At 59.8% G+C, this 22,340-nt stretch overlaps 1 protein-coding gene across 2 annotated transcripts in view; it reads left to right on the top strand.

Annotated features, from left to right (window-relative positions):
- The first annotated feature begins 9,924 nt into the window (after positions 1 to 9,924).
- The window catches only part of COL8A2 (collagen type VIII alpha 2 chain), a 28,011-nt gene continuing 15,595 nt past the window's right edge, over positions 9,925 to 22,340 (top strand). The window contains exon 1 of one of the 2 annotated variants that reach the window (XM_082071226.1): positions 9,925 to 10,452. The gene's annotated coding sequence lies outside the window, so the exon portion shown is untranslated. Of the gene's footprint in view, positions 10,549 to 22,340 lie in introns of both variants that reach the window. The other variant, XM_082071225.1, reaches the window with a different exon arrangement.

Here is a 22,340-nt window from a genome sequence, read left to right as displayed (position 1 = left end):
GGCACCCTCCTCCCTTGCTCTGCCCGGCTGCAGAGCTGGTCCAGCCCTTTGAAAGTCAGCTCCGCACTGAAGGATTCTGTTAAAGTGCTGGGCGATGGAAATGTAGAAACATCTCCGTTCCCAGACACAGACTGGCCTCAGCTCATCTCTGTGTGCTCCTTCCCTCTGCACCCATCCAGGTCTGTGCTCACGTGCTTCATTTCCATATGCAACAGATCATGCCAAACTGTGATGGGAACAGCCTTTCTCCCTGTGTTTTTGCTGCTCTTGGTTTCTCATTCCGCTTCACACAACAAAACCCCAACAATTAAAAGCACAGCTGCTCTGGTCCCACCAGCAGCAGCCCCGTCCCCTCCAAAGCCGTGCTCTGTGCCCGGCGGTGCGGGATGCGGCACGGGGACACAGCCCTTTTACACACTGAACACTGAAGCCAGAAGCAAAGACCCTGGGGAGAGCAGAGGAGCACCAGCCCAGCCTTTCCGACTTTCTGCAAAAGGTACAAGATTTCCAAGGGTCCCCCAGGTCACAGCCCATCCCCGCCCCTGTCCCCACTGTGGTGAGCAGCTTGTCACGAGCAGGACAGAACCAGGTGCCTGGATGGCCAGGAATTGGCTGCAGTCGAGTTTTCCAAGTGGTTCAGTTAATGGAGAGAGGAGCATAATGATTTGAAAGTTTAAAACCAATCCCATGTCCAAACGAATCAAAGCCCCAGACGTTCATCTCAGCCCTGGGATCCCGTTGGCTTCTCCCTGCCCATCACGCGCGGGCAGCGGAGACGGGGGAGCTCACTTGGGGAAAGTGTTCACCAGAACAATGTCTCTTTTTTTCAGCAAAAAAATATTGATTTTGTTTCAATTAGCACTAGCGCTGACATCCAACAGCTCAGAGAGAAGTTGCTGGGCACAGGGCCGGCTCTGCCCCAGGCTGTGGCTCCACGTCCCCATCCCAGCGCCGGGCAGGGAGCTCCCCAGGGCCACCCCCGTGCCCCGGCTGGAGCCAGCGGCTGCCCCAGGGCCAGCGCCAGCACCGCGGCCTCTTGCCCAAGCTCCCTGGCCGCAGTGTTATTGCTCCCCCGGTCCCGCAGCGGCGAGCCATTGCTGGGAAGGCACTTGAGCAAGATGCCACCGAGGAGCCGGAGGGACATCCCCCGTGGAGGAGAGAAACCCAGCAGCTTCCTCCAGCACAGAGAACCGAAACAACCTCGTGGGACCTCTGCCTGTCCAGCGCAGAGGAGCCTGGAGGGAGCGAAGAGGCAACAGGACTGCCCTGGGCTGCAGCATCCCCGTGCCCCTCTCTCCAGCATCCCCTGAGCTCCTGCATCCTCTTACCCCAGGCTCCTGCATCCCCAGGCTGCAGCATCCTGGCCGGACAGGGTGCAGGTCCGTGCCGCGGGTGCTGGGGAACAGAGCGTTAACCGGGGCAGCCGGGCTGGGGAGCGGAGCCCAAGGAATGAGGAAGCCGAGGAGTGGGTACCCGGAGTGGAAAGGGCTTGGCACAGGCTGTGGAAAATGGAGGCCTAGAGAGATGTGACAGCAGGCTGGCCGGGCTGGGAGTACCACACAGGCGCATTTAAGCCTTCAAGTCTGCCATTGTTCTCCCCTAATTATTCCCACTCCCCGAGTATTACACCCCATAATTCAGGAAAGCTGAGTAATGGAAGAAACAACAGCAATTTTAATCTCTCAGTACCGGTGGTCTCCACCAAAAAAATGCTTTCAAGAGCTCTGCGGTTGTGACTTCCTCGGTTTGGTGGGCAGTGGAGGGGAGGGAGAGCACGGCCACCGGCCCCCGGTGCTCAGCTGGGACCAGAGGTGATGGGCGAGCGGGGATAGGACCGGGACCTTCCCCTGGATGGTGGGGAGGAACATGCTGAGTGCCAGGAACATCCCTGCCAGGTACCACGTGAGCCCTGTGCTGGCAGTCGGGGGGTTTGGGGTGATGCTGGCTGGTGGGGGGCAGCCCCTCGCCCCCTATGGGCTCGGCTGCGCTGGGGAGCACCGGAGCGGGCAAGGCACCCGCCTTGCAGCACCAGCGCTTTATCTTCTGCTCCGGGCTAGACCATAGAGAAGAGAACTGGGCGTCAGTTTTTGGTCAAAACATGTTTTCCTTAATGGGAACTGGCTTTTGGAAAAGGAAATTCTGGTCTCCCTAGAAATGCTCTTGTTCTTCGACAAAGCCACCACGGGTTTATTCCCTGGGGATGGAGCTCTGGGTAAGCACGCTGCTGCATCAGCCAGACCAGGCAGCCGTCGCACCCTCCATCCCCAGCTCCGAGATCGGGAAAAACACCAAAACAAGCCCAGGTCTGCAACACAGCCGCTAACCTGTCATAAATCACACCGACCCTTTTCCCTTTGGTTTGAAGTTTCAGCAAGAACAACGCTCAGGCCAAATAAACAGCAAATCAGCTCCCAGAGCCAGGCTGAGACCTGTCGTACTGAGGAGCTCATCACACCAAAGCCAAGGGGACAGAGCCAGTGGTTTGGGGACACAGTTTAGCATCACTTCCCAGCAGCTGATCTGTAGTTTCAGTGACCCGATGCTCAGCTCCCTGTCACATTCAGCAAGGCTTTGTGTGCGGTTGCGTCCTCGCCCCAGGTATGAACCTGGGCAGCATCCCTCAGAGCTGCGCAACAAGCCACCAGCGCCAAGGGACAGGTCACTATGCAGTCACCTGTTAGGGTGAAACCTAACGACACATAGCTCGACCTGACACATCCTTGAGCGGCGCCCCTTGGCATGTCCCAAAGGCCCCTGAGGTCCCCGAGCACCGCAGGTGAGGTGGGACGGGGTGGCCCGGAGGTGGCGGTGCTGGCGGCAGCGGGACGCGCTGCCTCTGTGTGGTCTGCAGCCATCTGGATGTACTTACAGCAATACTGCAGCAATTGCGAAAAGATCAAAAATCTTCAGGCCAACCTTGATTCCCATTGCATTTTTTGCATTTTTGAGGACTCGACTCTAAAACCTGACAGCGGGGAGGGGTGTTGCTGCGCAGCCCGGGAGCATTTGCGGCACTGCCAGACTCCTGGCATCGCTGCGGGACCCCAGGGAACAGCCCCAAGGAAACGCTCCGCTGGTCCTTTGTACCCAGTACACAGAGCCAGCCCCGTTTCTGCTGGAGGGGGGACAAGATCCCTGAGCAGGGCCCTGCGGCACCCCGGGGCTCCTGCTCGCAATGACAGGAGGGGACATTTCAGGTCTTGCCATCCCTGGGGCCAAGGAAGACGCCAAGAAGTGATCAGCACCCATGCCTGCCCACAGCAACGCCATTGGGGCTTCAGGTGCCCCATGGCATGGCTGGACCCGGCCGTTCGTCCACCCCAGCATCACAAGGGGCTCCGTCTCACCCTGGCCCAAAGTTTCCAGCTGCTCCAGTCCCCCCAGCAAACAGAGGATGAAGCGAATGTGCCCAAAACTGCCGCCAGCACCCACCTGTGTCCATGGGTCTGTCCAGCCCCAGAGCCAAGGGAGGCAGCAGCCACATCTCTGTGTCTGCAACGGGTAAAGGACAGGTGTCAGGGGGTAGCAGCAGAACGTCCACATTAACTAACCTACGTTAATTGGGCGAGGCTCAGCCCTGCGCATCCCGCAGCAGGCACAGGCAGATGCGTCAGCAGAGCCCCAGCTGGCACGGTGTCCTGCTTGGGGCAGCCTGCCCTCAAACAAGCTGGCAGGCGCTCAGCTTTATTGTTGTAAGAGCGGATGAAGGAAAAGACCCTTCTCCACCCCACACTTCCCCCACCTGGCCCCAAGTGTCTGCAGAAAAGTCTCCGTGTTGATTTTGGGCTGGGATAAAAGTCAAGCTGCGCTGACTGTTGCGTCACCTTGCTCAAAGCTGGGGGGTCACGGCAGAGCACCTGGCTTTGTGAACGGGGTGGGGGTCCCTCCCGGGACAGGGGCCCCGAGGGTTTTCCAGCAGCTGGATCCCTGGCTATGGGCAGAGCCCGATGCTGCCGCGGCCGCTGCCCAGCCCAGCTCAGCCCTGCCTGCCCATGGGAGCCCAGGGCTGCTCCTGCTCCAGGCACCAGCTCTGCGCCGGGCTGGAAGGCAGCATCACGGCAGCCCTGCAGAGAAACAGGCAAAGAACCCCCAGCGGCCCAAGGAGAGACCCCAGCAGCAATATCCCCACCTTGCTCAGCAGCAGCCTGAGCCATGCAAAGAGCTCTAGGCTGGGCCTTTGGCTCCCCAGATAGCCCCCAGCTGAGGAGGGCTGTCAGCCCCAGCTGTGCCCCAGCCCCAGCTGTGCCCTGCCTGCACCCTGCCCATGATTGCTCTGCCTGCACCCTGCCCTGGCCAGCACGGCACCCCCAGAGCCTTGTCCCACCCCCTGACACCAGCCTTCATGCGCCGATGTGGAGGGGGATTTTACCCCTGGGCATGGAAAGGGTTAAACCTCCTCCTCTTCCTCTCCAGTGCCCAGTGCTTGCCCCTTGGTTTGCCCACGGTGGTGAGCGATCCCAATTTGTGTGCCACTGCCCTGCACATGTACACATGGCCTCGGCACGCTCACCTGGGACAAAAGCTGCTCAGAGAGGTGGCAGCCCCGGTAATTGGGTAATTAGTCATTACCTCGGCCCTTCTGGCAGCCTGGCCAGGGCGGTGAGGGGGAGGTGGGCGCCCACTCCCCTGCCCATCCCTGCCCGCTGGCTGAATGGTTCAGTCATTACCGGAGTGGGGCTCATTTGGCGTTTCCCTTGCGCCGCCTGGAAAGGGGCCACTTACTGTTTTACAACTAAAATAACAAATTATTTCATAGAGGGCTGGAGCTGCCGGGAGCTCTCAGGCCGGCCGTGGTGCGGCACAGCTCCCGCACCCCCCGGTGCTGGCACATGCCTGGGGGTCCCCAAGCTGTGCCCCCATGGTTCCCACCAGCATAGGCAAAGGGGCACAAGTGATGGAGAAGGAGGAAGGGGAGCACCAGGGACAAGGGCTGCCATGTCCCTACAGTCACCTGTCCCTGCTGGTGCTCACTCTTGCCATGGGGACCCCATTCTGCGGCCATGCTCGGGGACCCCCAGCCCCACAGCTGACTCTCGGGGTGGGGCACAGGCTCCATGCGGTGCTGGGGGCTGCAGCAGCCCTGCCCCTGGCACGCCGGGCTGGCATCTGCATCCTGCAGCCCTGCCTGCCCGGCAATGCCACCTCCCCAGCGCCCGGCTTCCTGCGCTGTGCCCCCGCTTCCCCGCTGGGGACGGCGCTGGGAACCAGCCCAGGCCCCCGCTCCCCTGTCCTGCCCTCCGGAGCTGCTCACGCACTGTCTGGCCTGGCAGCCGGTTCTCGGGGTGCCGCAGGATGCAGCCCCGTGCTGGCACCCATTGAGCATGGCCCCCCCCAGAGCGACCTGCTGACAGCCCCAACAATAGCGTGGCGGATAAAAATCATAAAGCAACAAGTGCACTTCCCTGGGCTGTGCCCCACTGTGCCTGCCCGGCCCTGAGCGCCCAGCCTGGGGCTGGGGGGGGCTGGGGGTGGGAGCCGAGCTGGGGGGTGCCAGGAGCCTGGAGCCCACCAGGACCTGAGCTTTGTGCCTCTGCTCCGCCGGCCGGACCTCCTCAGAGAATGACCCCCATAAAACGAAGCAGCAGCTGTTTGGTGGATAATAAAACATTATTTTTTTTTCTCTTTTACAGCTAGTTTACTGCATAAATGTTTCAGCAGCACAGCAGAGCACCAGGAGCAGCAAACCGCCTCTCATGCTGCTGCATGCTCCAGGTGGGTCACGGGACCTGCAGGACCCTCGTCCCATGGGATGGGTCCCCAGCACCCATGAAGCAGCGTGCAGACTGCACTGGTGCGGGAATGGTGTGGGGAGGAGGGATGCAAACTGGGGAGTGATAGCAGCTGGACAAACCTGCTCCCGACAGCTCCTCTCCTGAGCCACCCCCCATCCAGGGGTCACCCCGGGACGGAGCAGCACCCGGGACCCAGGGACCCCGGTCCCCCTCGGCTCTGGAGGCAGATTTACCAGCTCGTAGCCAGGGGTGTTTATGGTGGGCTGGAATGAGCGTCTCCAGCACGTGACTAATTTACAACGTGCCAATGAGTGGATTTATTCCCAACCCACTGTCAGTGAATTAATCACAGCGGCCACGGAAAAGCACAGGGAGAGGCACCTGGGGAGGAGGGTGGCGGGGGGCACGTCGGGCACGTGGGGACGGTGCCTGGCTCCGTTTGTGCCCGCAGTGAGCCCTGGGGCTGCCAAATCTCCCCCAGCGCTGCCATGGAGCTACTGCCTCGAGGAGCTGGTTTGGGTCAGGTGAAACCGGGAGAAGAGAGTGTTTTGCAGCTGATTTCACGCTGGCAAGTGCTGCTGTTCCCCGGGGAGCCGCATTTCGCCACCTCCTCATATGCCCCGACAGGACATGAGCCCCATGTCCAAGGGGGGGAACCAGCTTTCTCTGGGCAAGCACTTGCCCGGCAAGGGCCAACAGCCTCCAGAGCCACCTTTGGCTTCTCTGTGCCATTTCCAGACAGAGGTCTCGAGCCGCCAGCTCCCACCTGGGCTGGCTCTGCCGAAAAGGGAGCCGTGGAAATGTTAGGTGAGTGCAGTTTTTCCATGTGTATGTATATAGGAGCAGCCACAGCTGCCAAAGTAAATACAACCCTTCCCTTTCCAAAAATGTCCTCCAGGAATTGTAAAGGATCCTGGAGCAAGAATTCTGTCTCAGATCCTTTATGCTTTCTATCAGGGGAAGTGTATAAACCCACTTCTTTTTAGCTCTAGCAAAGTCAACGTGCTGAGAGTGTTTTTTTAATGACATGCACCAAAGGCGCTGGGAGCCGGAGCCGTGGCCATGTGTACCCCGGGCAGGGCTTTCGCAGAAAAACAATCCCAGTAAAGAGCTTTATAGCCACCGAGGAATGTGGAACCTCCACCAGCCTGGCCGAAGCTTGCAAAGCTAATTGCTTTGGGATTTACTCTTTGGGGGGGTCGAGTCTCTGTGGCCGCTGCCTCAGAGGGTCCCAGCTGCCCTTGCGGTTCATTAGGATGCTGAACGGGGAACCAGAGATGCTTTGAGGAGCTGCAGCGGTTGTGGGGTGAGGGAAGGAGCTGCGCGGTTCCCAGCTGCAGCTCTGCCTTTTCCCGTTACCGCCAGGGACCCCTCCTGCCCTGGCAGGATCCGTGCTTGGAGTATTGGTGCCAGCAGTGGCCACAGCATCCCCATGGCTGCTGGGCGAGCACAAACGCAGGGGATGCTTTTGGAGGCCAAGGCATCCTCTTGTCTCCCAGGTGAAGGCTGCGGTGGCCGCTTGTGCCGCTGCCTGACCCGGCACCTTGTGACCCACCGCCCCGCGGTTCTGTGCCCGTGGCCACCTCAGCCGCCCCCCCGGCCCCGGCTGGCTGGTGTGTTTTCTTTACTGATCTTTCCTTGCTCATTTAAGTGACTTTGGAAAATGGGATTTTGGCTCCTAAATCGTTCAGGGGCTTTTGAAAATTTGACTCTAAATACTTTCCGAAGTGCATTTGTATGAAGTAATTCTCTCCAACCTCCCACAGTGGTAGTCAGATTGCATTTAATCCATCACTGAATGTTCCCGAAGGCTGGGATCTGGCACCGTGCTCCACACGGAGCCGCGGCTCGCCCCGCGCTGTGCCGGCACCGCCGCTCGCTGCCGGGCGTCCTCCCACTGGGACACCACTCACCTGCGTGTCACTGCCTGCAAAGCCGGAGCGATGCACCGCGGTCCCCAGCCCTGCCCGTGGCACAGCCTGGCACCGTGGGCATGGCAGCGCACCTTGGCGTGTGAGACCACGGGGCTCAGCCTCCCCTGCCGTGGGGACACTGCAGCACGAGGCCGCTGGCACGACGGAGCCCTGGTCAGCATAAGCAGCCAGCCCAGCCCCGGCCCCCTCTCACCCCCGCAGCAGATTTTCCTGCTGAGCACCAAGGGCTGGTTTTCAGAGCACAATTATCCGTCTTGTGGAAACACAGAGACGATATTCCAGTGCACGGGGCTGATTCGATTACGTCCATGACCCACTGAAATTAAGTTAAGGCACTTTTCAGCCCTAGATTGAATTATTTCTCCTCCCTCTCTTTCGTTCCTCCTGTGCGGAGCAGCAGGATGGCTGGGACAGGGCTTTTGGGGGGGAGCAAACCCAAGACCCCATGAGCAGCCCCTGGCTGCAGCAGTGCCCGTGCACCCCGGCCTCGGTGCTGCGGTGCTGGAGCCCTCCCTGGCATGACAAGCTCCATGCTGATCATCAAGGAGGCGTCTCATCCCCTGGGAGGCCGGGGCCACCACAGAGCCCTGGCACGGCAGGCGGGCGCAGGGCTGCCAGAGGTTAAAGGCAGCAGAGCCGCTAGATCCTGTGCTAAGCCCAGCTTCCCTCTCTCAAAGAAGAGCCTTTGGCAGCGGCTTGGCACAGCCGCTGCGTCTGCCTCCCAGGACAAGCAGTGTCCAGGGACGAGCCATGTCTGGGGTGGCAGTGCCGCTGGCAGCCGCAACCATGGGCACCCACGCTCACCCCCGGTTCCCCACATGCACTGTTTGGGATGGCACCATGGGGACACCACTGAGCATGGAGTGAGTGTGAATGGGCAGAGGGAAAGACCTGATGTGTGGCCAGGTGCAGCAGAGCAGCCAGGGCGGCTCAGCCAGGGGCACAGCCGGGGGGCACAGCCGGGGTGTCACGGCTCTGCCCCAGGCTCCATGCCAGTGAAGGGGCAGATGCGGGGGCTGCGGAGCAGCGAGCCAGCGTGGGGGCGATGACGGGAGGGATAGGCCGGCACAGAGCGCGGCTGCAGCCGATGGCTCGCTCTGTGGGACAGAGGAATGTCTGTGCTGGCTAATGAGTCTGTGTGCAGAGGAAATGCTTTGCCAGTGAGCTCCGGTTCAACAGGGCTGGTCCATTTCTGCAGGAGCCGCTGTGCTGGCAGAGGCCCCTCCGTGCTCTGCCTGGCACCTGGGGGCTGCAGGCAGGACGAGGGTGAGGGCAGGGGAGCTGGCACTGCCGGGACATGGCAGTCATGGGCCTGAGACAGCAGCAGAACAGCTTCTGCCACATCCATCCTGCTGGGGCTGCGGTCCCCGAGCAGCAGGTGACAGTGCTCTGTGTTCCAGCCGGGCTCAGTCGTGGCCAGCAGCAGCCTTGGGGCTGCTCTGAGCTGCTCCCCATGGCCTGCGGTAGGGACCAGCTGCGGTTGGACCCCCAACCCTGCCTGCTTGGGGCACAGCCGGGACCCCCAGCCCCATCTGCCTGCATGGGGCAAAGCACATCAGCATTCCTGGGAGCAGAGTCCGGCCCCGCGGCCGCTCGCCCAGGGAAGGCATTGAGGGGGGATTAGCCGTCTGATGCCCCCCCCTCACCCAGGCGCTTAATACAGAAAACAAACACCCTTGTGCACCCCGGCGGCCTCGATCCAGACGGGCTTTCTCCGCGCCCGTTGCCTGAGCAACCCTAATCTGCCTCCTGGGGCACACCGGGGCCCTGCACCCCCGGCTTGCACACAGCGGGCAGGACATGGCGGGGTCCCAGCGGCTGCAGCAATGCCGGCGGTGTCCCGGCTGTGCCTGGCACGCGGCTGCCAGCGGGACGCCGAAATGTCACCACCTCCCAAACGGGCAGCACACGGTGGCTGGGAAAGGCAGGAGGTGGGGGCTGCGGGCACCCCATTGCCCCAGGATCAGGGCTTCTCTGTCCCAGTGCATGATCTGAAACTGTTGCTGAACCAAGAAGCTGCACTGCACCATGTTTTCCTACTTTTCCCCTCAGGGCAGCAGCATTTTGGGGGGGTGATGTCCCCCGGCCATGGCAAAGGGGGAGAGCATCTCCTGCTCACACAGTGCCTGTGCCTGCAAAGAGAATGGGTGGCGTTTGGGGGAACAGGGGTGCAATGAGCTCCAGCCCTGGGCTGCCAGATGGGCCAAGAAATGGAAAGAGGGTTGAACCCCAATCCGCCCCGTCGGAGGCAGGCAGCACGCAGTTCTGGGTGCTTTGCAGACGAAGGCGTCTCTTTCCCACCACTGTGGCTGGTATTGCTGGCATCAGCATCCCCAGGGCACTGGGCATCCCGCACCAGGCGAGGGCAGAGCGGGGGCGCACACTGTGCCCACCCCCTGGGCTGGGGAGGAAGGGGCCGGGTGCCCCCGCTCCCACCCCGCCGGGGGGGACACGCACCAACTGATTTATTTTGCGCTGAGTCTCCCTCCTGCGACGGAGGAGCGGAGAAGCGCAGCCGGGCTGGGACCTCCGGGCGGTGGGTGGGGGAAGGAAAAAAAAAAGACAAAAAGAAGAGGGAAAAGGAAGAAATCGCAGCAGCCAGCCCGGCCCAGCCCAGCCCAGCCCACCCCAGCCCGGCCCGGCCCGGCCCCCGCTGCCCGCTCCGCATCTCCCGCATCCCCCGCTCCGCTCCGCCCGCTCCGCCCCGCCCGCCGGGGGTCCCGGCGCGCCCGCCCTGCCCGCTCCGCTCCGTTCCGCGCCGCTCCGCTCCTCTCCGCTCCGCCGAGGTAAGGGCTCCGCTGCTCCGCTCGCCCCGCTCACCTGGGCGGCCCCGCGCCTCGGACGGCAGGAAAAGCTCTTGAATTTCTCAGTCACGAGTCCCGGTAATTCTGATTACTTTTCCCCATGCACAGAGGGATATTGCACGGGTGCTTCCAAACGCTTCTTTCCAGGCGAGGTCCTGCATGCTTCTTTTTATTTCTTTTTCCCTTTTGTCATTCCTTCTTTTTCCCCTGACCCACTTTAATCGCGTGCCTTTTCCAATGAATCGTACCCGTGTTTGGGAATCAGACAGACCGAGCCGTATCCGAACGTCCAGACCATTCTTTTTGCTGTTATGAAATATGCTTGTGAGAACAAAAGTGTTTTGGGAAAAGTACTGTGACCTTTGGGATGGCTGTTGCTGGTTGTCCTCTCCCGCGGCTGCAAACATCTGTACCCAGGATCGGGGCAGGTTGCTACGGCTCCTTCCACAAACACCTTGGGAAATATAAGGTGCTTTTATTTTTTTAAGAGCATTGCTGTTAATTGGCTCCTGATCTACCAGGTTCTCCAGCTTTGAACATTCCCAATAAGCCAGGAAAGATCCCCCCTGTACGGTAGCCCCAGGCCAGGCAATAACCTACCGGAGATATTTTCTCATCTATGGGCAGCTTTGCTATACGGAACATGTTTAATAAATCATAAGGCTGGTGAATTCCTGGGATTTTTATTGCTTCTGTAAAAATGCGGTTTTGATCCGTCTGCGAGGGACACTGGGAAACAAAGCTGCTGCTTTCAGAGCCGGATCCTACGAATTTAGGACGTTGAGCTTGTGGAGGGGCCGGCGGCTGTGACACCCCCTGGGCAGGGGCAGCGCCGTGGTGGGCGGTGGGAGCCGGGGGCTCCGGGCCAGGTCCCCGCCATGCTCGGGTTTTCTGCCTCTTCCGCAGCTCTTTGAGGGACCGAACACAGCCCGGGTGCCTGGAGCCCGTCCTGGCTTCCCTCGCGCTGCCGGGGCTGTGAATGCGACCGCACGCCCCGAGCTGGGGCAGCGACACTGGGGAAACACCAGCGCTGGACACCCAGCCAGGCCATGCCAGCCCGCCAGTTCCATTTTCCCTCCTCGCCCCATTGCCCGAGGGGAAAAGCAGCATCAAAAACCAAACTGCTAAAAACCAGGAGAGATTCTTGCAGCAAGAATTGCCCGGTTTCCATCGGCTGGGCTGAGCCGATCGCTGCCGCGAGCGGGGCAGCGGGTTGCCCCGGCGTGTTTGGGCAGAGGAATGGAAATAAAGCGATGTTCTTTAGTTGCTTGTTCCAATCTGAAAGCTGGGGTTTCGGTGTGGGAGCTGAGCCGAAACCTGAAAGGCACACAGAGATGTGAACCCAAGAGCTGTCAGGAGCAACTTGGGATTTTGGAAAACACGAGTGCTGTAGCCGGGGGGTCGGTTACGGGTTGGAGGGGTGGAGGCTGCCCGGCTCCAGCCGAAAGCCTGGTCTGTCCCCAGCCACCGAGCTGCCCGGCAGAAGCAGCGGTTTGGTGACGGGGATTTGTCCCCATCCCCTGCCATGCCTTTGTTTTAGGCTGTGCGGAGCCTGGCCGCAATAGCAGAGGCGGAGAGAGAGCTTTTCTTTGTATGGGGAAGCATTTAAATTCTTTACAGTGATTCATATATTCCATTCATATGAAACACAGTCTTGTGGAGTGTGAATGGGGACTGCTGGGGGATTTTTTTTTACGGCAATAAGCCCTAGAAGTGTCAGAAGTTATTCACACCTTGGTGAAATCAAGGATATTTCTGTCCGTGGCTCTTGGCAGGGGCTCAGCACGGCTCGCCTTGCCTCGGGTTTTTGGTTTCCCACTCGGATACGGAGCGGGGGGAGCGCGGGGCAGCTCTCCCGCTGCCCGGCGCTGTCAGCACGTCTCAGGCTGGTCTCAAGGGCCGAGGGGCCCGGCGTGGGCTGTGCCCGGGGGTTGTGGGGTGACCCCCAGATCCACAGGGGTTCAGACCCCCGTGAATTAGGCACCCAGAAACCCCCAGGGCTGGGAAGCTGCCGCGTGAGATGCTGCTGCCCCTCACGTGTCACTGCTCGTGGGGCAGTCACCAAAAGTGCCTGTGGAGACAGAGCCATGCCCCATCACTTATATTTGTTGTATTTCCAAGTGTTTTCTCCTGATTGCTGGGCTTTGAAGAGTGTGGTCTTCAAACATGGGATTAGCAGATGAAATATTTCATGTAGATGAGGTTCTTAGGGACATGGTTTAGAGGTGAACTTGGCAGCGGTGGGTTATGGTTGAACTCGATGATCTTAAAGGTCTTTTCCAACCAAAATGATTCTATGATCTGCCCCCCCGCATCATGGGGGCCATATGTGAAGGGATGAGCTGCATGAGCATCCCTGCAGGAGCTGAGGGAGGCTGCACACCCCCAACACCCATGAGGTGCCTCGCCATCGGCTGCTCTGCAGTGGCTTTGCCCATTTCCATGCCAGGAAACCCCATCCTTTTGGAGCCTTCTTGGGGGTGCTGCCTAGGGCAGCCAGGCTGGGACCCCGGTGAGAGGTTCCATGGGTCAGGCACAGCCCTGGGGACACTGACCTGCATGGGGGGCTGCCAAGTCCCTGCTGGGGAGCCTGAGTTTGGGGGGAAATAAGGTGGAGCAGCTGGGAGGTGCAGGGGCATCGTCCCGCTGCCAGGACATGCGCCAGGTGGGACCAGCACTCACAGGGGCTCTGGCCTCCACCAGCCGCTCCGGGATGCTTTGAGTTGCTGTAAATCCTCTCCCAAGGAACTGGGAAGACAGTTTTATGGCTGCCGGGGAGGAAGATTAGCAGGGTGTTGTTTTCAGAGCTGATCCATCACGGGACGCGGGCGCCGCATGGTGCATCCCAGCGCTCGGCTGCTGGGGTTGAGATAAAACGGCCTGGTTTTAATGTTCTGTCTCCTCTTGGGATCTGAGACGTGAGTGACAAAACCGCCTCTGTTGAGGCGCTGGACATCACACGTCTGTCTGTGCAGCACCCGGGGGAACGGCAGCTGGGGGGTATTTGGGACACGGCACCTGCGAAAGGCGTTAACCCCGGTGGAGAGGGGCTGGTCCCGTCCGTCCCCACACGCTCCCCTCTGTCATCCTCTCCTCTTTCAGCTTGTCCGCAGCCCCGGAAGGAGCAGAGTTTCCGTTCTGCTTGTGCTAAAGAAAATGCCTGTGACAATAAAATCCAATAGTTCAGGAGGGGGAGGGATAAAATACGGCAAATTGCATTTGTCTTTCCTCAATTTCTGCCTCCCAGCCCCTTCCCTGTGGGAGGGGTGCCGGCTCTGGTGAGCACGTGCTGGGCTTCCCACTCCCCCATGTGCTCAGTCACTGGCTAATTAGAGAGGCTAATTAACGATCTTCACAAAGGTGGAAGGGGGCATTGATTAGCACCCACTCCCTCCTTCGCACCTGGGGGTTCCCTGTGCTGGACGCTCTGGGGTAAGGGGCTGGGTGCTGCAGGCGAAGCGAGGGGTGACACCCCAGGCCACCAGCTCCCCCTTCCCAGTCAGGGCTCAGCTTCCCCTGCGTGGCAACTTGGACGTTGGCACAGACACAATAAACTGCTTTTCCTTTTCCCCTTGTCACCAGAGCTATTCCTGAGTCACATTCCAGCTGCCTGGCCCCGGACCCTTTGCCAGGGTCACCTTCTGCCCCATCCCACTGTGTCGTTGCAGGATCCACCCCAACAGGGACCCCCAGGTCCCGCTGGCTGCTGCCACCGCAGAGCTCCCGAGCTTGGCCGCGGTGCCATAGGCAGGAGATGGTGCCATTAAAGCCGAGGTGGGATTAAAAAGGAGCCGCAGGCGGGTGGGTGAGGGTCTGTGTCAGCTGAGCCCGGTAGCACAGCGCTGTGGCAGCCCCGGTGTCAGCTGAGTTCATGGAGCAAAGCTGCACATCACAGGCAGAAACTGCAGCCAAAATCTGCAGAGCAGCCGCGTCCCGTCTCCGCCACCTTCCCTGGGGCCGAGCCCGTCTCTCTGTCCCATCTGGAGATGTTTGTCCTCAGAGGCTCATCCAGGCGCCTCTGTCCGGGACAAGGCTTGGCAAGAAGCAGCCAGGGAGGAGGACAATGATCTCTGCGTCCACCTGCTGCGGGCGCAGAGGCGGAGGGGATGGCTTTCCCAAGTCGGCTATTTTGCACCAAAAAACTGAATCCCTATTCCTTGCACTGAAGCTCCCAGCAAAAGCTCTGCCTTGCCCGGGCAGGATGTGGCCCCAGGAATCCCCCTAACTTGTGCAAAGCTGCCGCAAACACCAGCAGCTCAGCGGTGCCGGAGCGCTGGGATCTCACCGCGCTGCCCCGCAGGTCTCTTTGGCTGTCGCCGAGAGCCTCTTCATTGTTCTCGCGGAGGGTTTTGTTTCACTGCTGCCTTCCAAGTTCCCAGGGATCTAAATTCTAAAGCAGGGTCTTGTAAAGAGCCCCGTCCAAACGGATGAGATGATATTGCTGCTATCAGATGAGATCTATCCCCCTACTTTATCCGCAGACAATGCAGCAGTGGGAGCAAACAAGGATACAGCCTTTCTTCAGAGGCACATTAGCCAAATAAGAGTTTTCTCTTTGTTTTGTACCGAAACCCAAGACTTGCAGCCAGACCACCTCGCATAGCTGTCTCGATCCCTGCAGCCACACCAGGATTTACCCTTTTTGCTGTAAAATCCCCCCATGCTCCAGTTGCAGGCAGGGCAGATGGATCCTGCTCATTGCATTGCCAAGGTGTGTCCTTCTTTCCTTTCTTCTCCTGCTGCTGGGGACATTGTTGGTGTCCCCATGGCCAGACAAGTCTCCGTGCCACTGCAAGGATGGGACAGAGCTCAGGGGTCTTATGGTCTTGAGCAAAGAGACACAAACCTCACACCCACAGAAGGTAGAGGTTGCTTTGGTCTTGCCCCATCTTTATAGCAGAGCACTGGCCCATTCAGCTGGGGATTTGGGTCGTTCAGAGCAGCTGAGCCCACTCTGTGCACAACGCTTGCACTGATGCTTGAAGCCTGCAGCCAATTCACCTGCTTTCAGATTTCATTACAAGCCCTAAAATTCAGCCCAGGTTTGTTTTAAGAAGTTACCGGAGGCTGAGAGAGTCTGGGACTGATTTATGGCTTCCCATCAAAATCATGTGGTTTCACCATGAAACTTGGAAGCTCTGGCTGCATTTTTTCTTTGGAGATGCTGGCTTTGCTCCAGGCCCAGCTCCGAGGGGCGAGGGTGTGAATCCAGGGTGTGTATCAGGGATGGAGCATTCGGGTGCTGCGAGTGAAATGGAGGAGATACGGATTGCTGCAAAGAGAATATTTCATGTCAGGGTAACACAGCCATTTTCTCAGGGAAGCGCCGATAAGGCGGCGGGAGCCTTGGCACGGAGCGGAGCTGCAAACAGTTCCTTTGCTTTCAGTCTGGCTTTAATTTCAACACTTGCCACTTATCACCCTTGCATCCTGCTCACTGTTCAGCCACTCGGTGTCAGCAGCCCAGAGCAATGTCCCCCTAGCGCCCGCATCCCCCGGGGAGGTGGTGACGTCCCTCTGCCCTTCCCAGTGCCCGTGGGGTGAGCTGCTGGTGCCCACTGGGGTTAAATATGTGGGCTTTTGCCAGAGGAGCATATTTTCAGCCTCAAACACTCATTGTCAATGACTGCAGAAAGGTATTTCTCAGCTGCTCCAGTGTCCTGCCAGGCGGTGGAGAGAAACAAGCCCCTGTTATTGCTATTTCTTCATATTTCCTGATATTGCCAGTCTGGCACTCACGACCCACAGGCAGATCCCTGAAGGTCCTGGCTTTGGATTACAACGGCGATACTTTTGTCTACGCTTTTAATTTCAGATGCTTTGTGCCCTGAAGGGGTCAGGCTGATAATGCACCCACTGCAGCCAGGCACCCAGCGCAGCCCCCGGGGCGATGCGGGGCCATGCCCGGGCACCTCGGGCACAGCAGGGGCTGGGAACAGGGTTGGGGTGTCCCCCTCGTCACGGCAGCATGAGGATCCCAGAGCCTGCTGTGTGCCCATAGACCTCTGAGGGTCACACTGGTGGAGTCTTGGCTGCCGGCTCGTGGACGATGCACGAACAGATGAGAACAGTGCTTTGCGTTACATAAATAATGAGGTCAGAGCGGCTGTGAACTGCTCCGGCCACAAGCAAGTGCCGCGTCCTGCTGAGCATCCCCGGTGCGGGGGCCAGCGGGACAGCAGAGTCGCTCCAGGGCTTGGGTGGCTTTGTGGTTTTAATTTACTGGCTTTTGAAAGTGAAGATGAAAGGGAGAGCCGGGCAGTGCCGCATCATTTCCCTGTCTGCCTCCAAAGGCAGCTGGTGGGGCTGCGCTGGGCGCCAGCAGCTCCGTGCCCGCTTCTCGAACCTCCACTTGCTCCTTCCCACCGCCAGCACAGAAACATCTGCGCCGCAAACGGGCCTTTTCTGCACCAAACGCCGCGCTGTGCCGCGCCGCGGTGGCTGGGGAAGCTCCAGCGCACAGGGCACGGCCCCCGTGTGAGATGCTCGGGTGTCCGGCATCGCTCCGCCGGCCACACTGCGTTTGATGCTGCACGGCATGTCTGTGGATGCTTTTTTCCATTACGCCTTCTCCTGTAGCTGTTTCTTAAGGACCACGTGTGATGCTATTGCTGCGTGTAAACTACGAGCTCAGACGAGACCCCAGAGCTCCTCTGAGCAGTTATAAGGAGAGCTATACAATAAGGTTGTAATTATTTTATACCAAGCCTGGTATTTTCCTCCCCCCAGGGGACAGCCAATACAGTGAACCAGAGCGAGCCTGTGCCAAACCGTGCCCAGGCAGCGCTTTTATGAAATCTTGGGCTCGTAAGAATTAATTTCATTTAAAACATTCTTTTCATTTTTCATAAAGCACAGCAAATCCGCGGTACTTAGGGCAGGAATGCAGCGAGAGCGCTGCCGGGCAGGCGGCGAATTACCCGCGGCAGATGAGCCGTGACGGTGGGGTCGCCCATGGACCAGAGCGGTGCTGGTCCTGGTGCTCTTCGGGCATCGGCTGGGGAGAGTGGAGATGCTGGAGCAACTGTCTTGGACACAGCTGTGTATGGGGCTCCAGTATCCACCCCCTCACATGCTGTGCTCCCAAGGGACATGGGAATTCAGGCATTTTTGTCCCCAAAGGTCAGGCAAATGCCAGCGTGGCTGTTTCCCAGCCCAGCGCCTGCGTGCTGCGCGGCTGTGGCATCCTGCATGGCTGGGACAGGGTGTCATTAATCCTCTGTTTGCATCCCCTGGCTGGTCCAGGGATGAAACGTAGCCGGAAACCCAAGCAGACTTGCTCAGGTGACAGGTTGCAAGTGACTGATGTGACTTTTGGGGCTGGGGGTACCTGCCCAGCGCTGGGGGCAGGAGCAGAGGACAGTGTTTGCTCCCTGTGTCCCAATCTTCATTGGAAAAACAGCCCATAATCCCATTATTCCGTAGTGCAGCCCTGTAGGAAAAGGGTTTGACCAGAGAGGTTCTCAATCTCTGCCTCCCGCCTGGCTGGTGGGCTCCAAGCCTGCTGGAGAGCGGATAGTGATGAAGAGGAGGATTAGAGGGTTTAGCAGGTGTCAAGCCTCATCTTCCATCCGCTGCGGGGAAGGTGGGGGCTCGCTCTGCCCTCCCCCCACACCAGCCCGGCCAGCGCCGGGGCTGCCCGTCCCCACGGCAGCGCTTTGGGGATGGGGTTTGCTGCAGTCAGGGTGAGCTGGTGCCCCTGCGCCATGGCAGGGGGGCTGCACCATTCCCAGGGCCTCCAGGGCAGCTTTGGCTCATACGGTTTGGCTGGCTGTTCGAAGCCCATGAGCAGGAGAAGTCAACAGCTCTCTGGCACAGCACGGCACGGCACGGCACAGCCAAACAGCTGGGGCGCGGGGATGCTGCAGGCATGCGACAAGCCCGGTGATGGCGCTTGCCAGCAGCGGTATCGGGTTGAGCCGCGTTCGTCCGTTGTTTGCTGGGAAAGCATGAGAGCACAGGGCTGGGCACGCTGTTTATTTTGGTTAAACTGAGTTTTCTCCGGGAGATCGAGGGGCGCGGGGGGCCTCCAGACAAGGGGCTTTTGTGAGCTGGGCTGCAAGCCGATCCCCTTTTGTGGTTTTGCTTTTTGGATGATATGATTTGTTATTCCAAGAACTACCCAGTAAATGGACCCCATTAGCCAAGTCCCCAAAGCGGCTGGAGCCGACGCTCCGGCGCTTTTGTCTGCGCCCACCTCGGATCCCACGGGAGCTGCGGGGGCCACGTTACGCTGGGGCCTTTGCCCCCGGGTGGCATTGGCGTCCCACAGCAGCCGCAGTTCTGTGATTCCCCACAGCAGCTCGGCAGCACCCCGAGCATGGCATGGACACTTCTGTGCGGGCGTGGAGCAGCAGCACCTGAGCTGGAGGTGGCACAGCGGGTCGTGCCGGCAGCCCCCCACCCGCCCCGTGACAGCCCCGACATGGCCGGGTCCACCCGTGGCGGCTGCACAGACGTAGCAGCACCTCGTGCTGTTGGATCCGTCGCCGTGGCCGCGGTGCCGAGGCATGTCCGTCCCGCCGGACAGTTCAGCCGGAGCATCCTTGGCCCGCTCGGCGTTACCTCCTACCGTGCGGGGATGCTGCTGGCTCTGTTTGTCTTGGCTCCGGCAGGCTCTTTCCTGCATGCGAGCCGGCTGGAGCTGGGCAGGAGCCAGTGGGTTTATAAATAAAAGCATCGGACACCTCTCTGGGTGGTGCTGAAAGCTCCCGAAATAGCCCCGCCAAGGCGCGCGTGGCCGGGGTGTTGGCAGAGGCAGCCCCAGGGCTCCCCCTGCTCCCATCCCACCAGCAGCCCCAGCTCTGGGTGCCTGAGGAAACCTCCCGGGAGCACAGGCACATGGTGACACGGAAAAGGGGGGTCAGCGCTGTTTGGGACATGATGCTGTGTTCCTAGGGCACGGTGCATGTTGGGCACTGCATGGAGGGGACATCTACTGCAGCGAAACAGCCCCTGGGCCAGCTTTGGTGATGGTGAAGAGCTGGGAGGAGAGCGCCAGCTCTGCAGCTTCGCCCCCAGTTCCCGGCACCGTATTGTCACCGCAGTGCGGGCCGGGGAGGGCAGAGGCCGTGGGACGGCGGCCTCATGCATCGTTGGCTTTCTGCCGGTGCAGGAAGGACAAACCGCCGGGGTCACGGTCTGACCATGGCCAAACCCGGCGGGGATGTGGGAGGGGGCAGGAGACGCGCCGGGAGCCAAGCGTGGGGACAGGACCCCCCGGGTACCGGGGTTTCCCGGCAGCCAGCACCGGCCCCCGCCAAATTCCACCCAGGGCCTGGCATTTCAATGTGCCGAGCCTTCGGAAAACAGCGTTTTAATGCTCTTGCTGTAACTGAGGTGGAAAATGCCCGTGGGCTTGTGCGGGAAGGCCCGTGCAGGGGGTCACTGCTGTCACCCTGTGTCACCCCCAGCCCGGCCAGCTCCTCCGAGAGCCTTTCCCTGCTCCCTTCCCGCACAACAGCCCCTGGGTTGAGAGCTGAAGAGCTTCTTGGGTTTCTTTCCTCGTTTTGTTTGTGTGGGTTTGCGGCTTTTTTGTTTGTTTGTTTTTTAAATAATTGTCCTCTAGAAAAATGGAATGAATAGGTCAATTTGATGTTTTTCCCCTTGTTCCATTGCCACATGTGAAAGCTCACAAATGCCGGGCAGGCCTGGCAGCAGATGCCCGGTGCTTGGCCCCGCCGGGGCTGCCACGTTTCCTAGAAGGCAGCGATGTGTTGGCACCTGCCCTGGGCCGGGGTCTGCTCGCCAGGCTGGGGGGCAATGGGGACCAGTGGTGGTGCCTGGTGGGAGTGGGAGTGGGTGCCACAGCAGCCCAAGCAAGTGGGTGCCCCATGCAGAGGCCGGGGGTCCCGCGGGGCTCAGCACCACAGCCTGGGGCAGGACGAGCCCCTCTTCGGGCAGTGGGATGGAGGGAGGTTCCCGCACGACAGAGCCTGGAGGAAAACTCTGCCTGGAAAAGCGGAGATGGATGTTTTTCCAGCTTGAAGCCTAAACAAAAGGTTTTGTAATAAGCGTGTCCCCTGGCCTTGGCTCGGCAGCTGGCTTGGCCAGCCGCGGTGGCCGGCACAGCCCTCCCTGTCCCCCCCGACTCGGTTCCTGGCTTCACACCCCATTGCCCCATCCCTTCCTCCAGCAAAACGTGTCCCCAGGAGACTGCGGGGACATGGGGACGGGCTCAAGTGCCGCTGGCTGTGTGTCTGTCCGAGAGCTGGCGTGTCTAACAGAAACAAATAAGTTCCACTAAGAAAATATTCTGTATATTCTGCACTGATTTCCACTAGTGCTTGAGCTCCAGGTCCCCAGTTTTGCTTGGCAAAGGGTCAACGGTAACAGAGACGCCCAAGGCCGATGCTCGACGCCCCGTGGGGACAGGGGGTGACCTGGTGCTCTGAGCCCGGAGCCTGCGAAGGTCACCGGCTCCTCGGTGCTGTCCCCAGGCTGCTGGCACTGTCCTGCCTGCTCCTACCGCTCTGTTCACTGACCGGGCTCCAGATGCAGTTTTTCCCCTGGGATGGTCTGGGGCACTCGAAATCCATCCCCTTTTCCTCATAGGGGCTGGGGGATGAACAGGGTTTGTGGGTGCAGGGTCCAGCCAGGCGCGGGCGGGGGGATCTGGAACCCTTTAGAGCAGCTTCAATGAGGTATTTGATTGCACTGGAAATTAGGAGCTTGGTAATAAGATTGTGGCTTCGGGTAGCGGCACATTGGCGTTACTTGAGATTGGGAGCTCTTTGTTTATGACAAATGGAGACGGTGCACGTGGGAACGGCGAGTGGTCCCCCCCGTGTCCCCGGAGCCCTGGGGCTGGAGGGGAGCGGAGCTGCCCCCCGGGACTCGCGGGGAACGGGGGTTTTGGCATCATCCCCGGGGCCGCTGGAATTCCCTGGGAGGCTTTCGGCTGCGAGACAAAGGAAATGTGGGAACTGAAACAAAAAATAAAATAGATATATTATATATTTACAAAAATTTCAAATTGAAAAATCAAAGCAGCTGATTCAGCGATGTCGAAACGTCTTGTGACAGCATCATGGCACATTTTTTCCAAACGAAACTCTAGGAAAAAATCAGCCTGGTTTTGCACAACCCGTGTCCGTCCTGATAGAAAGGCACGTGCTGGGGGGCGGCGCGGGGATCGGTCCCCGGAGCCCCACGGTGCCGCAGAGCCCCGGGAGCACAGACGCTGCACCCAGCGCGGCCCCAGCGCCGCCGAAACCGGCGTTACATGGAGGAAACGCTGAAATCCAAGCCGGCGGCGCGAGGCTGGGCGGCGGGAGTGTGGTTTCTGGTAGCGTCCTGTCAGAGTTTCCACTGAACACCTCGGGCTTGCTGGGCTCTCGCAGCAGCTCTCAGAAATTAAATTAGATTAAATAACGTAAACTAAAATACTGCCTGAAAAGCAGCGCTCCTGCCCCTGCCGGGGTGTGAATGTGTGTGAGCAGCTCCGCAGCTGCTGTGCCAAACTCCTGCATGGCTCATGGCCCTGGGGACAGCAGGGGAGGGATGGGATGGGATGGGATGGGATGGGATGGGATGGGATGGGATGGGGTGGGGTGGGGTGGGGTGGGGTGGGATGGGGTGGGGTGGGGTGGGGTTGGGGTGTGGTGGGGTGGGGGTGATGATGAGGATGGGGATGAGGATGAGGTGCTTGGGGCAGCAGGATGGGGGTACTGGTGGGAGATACCAGGGAGCGGAGCCCCATGTCCCCCCGTGCCCGGGGAGCAGCCGGTGCCGCGGCGGCGAGGGCAGGTAACCCCATCCCCCTGCACCGCCCGCCGGGGAGGGACGCGGCCGAGCCTCCCGCTCCTGAAATGTATTTTAATGTAAACCTAGCTCTAAGGCAGCTTTTTCTCATTTTTAAACTATTTCAT

The sequence above is a fragment of the Streptopelia decaocto genome (assembly GCF_964273445.1).
Source record: "Streptopelia decaocto genome assembly, chromosome: 23".
Classification (NCBI taxonomy): Eukaryota; Metazoa; Chordata; class Aves; order Columbiformes; family Columbidae; genus Streptopelia; species Streptopelia decaocto.
Note: the sequence above shows the minus strand (reverse complement) of the source record. Positions and strands in the feature narration are given on the sequence as shown.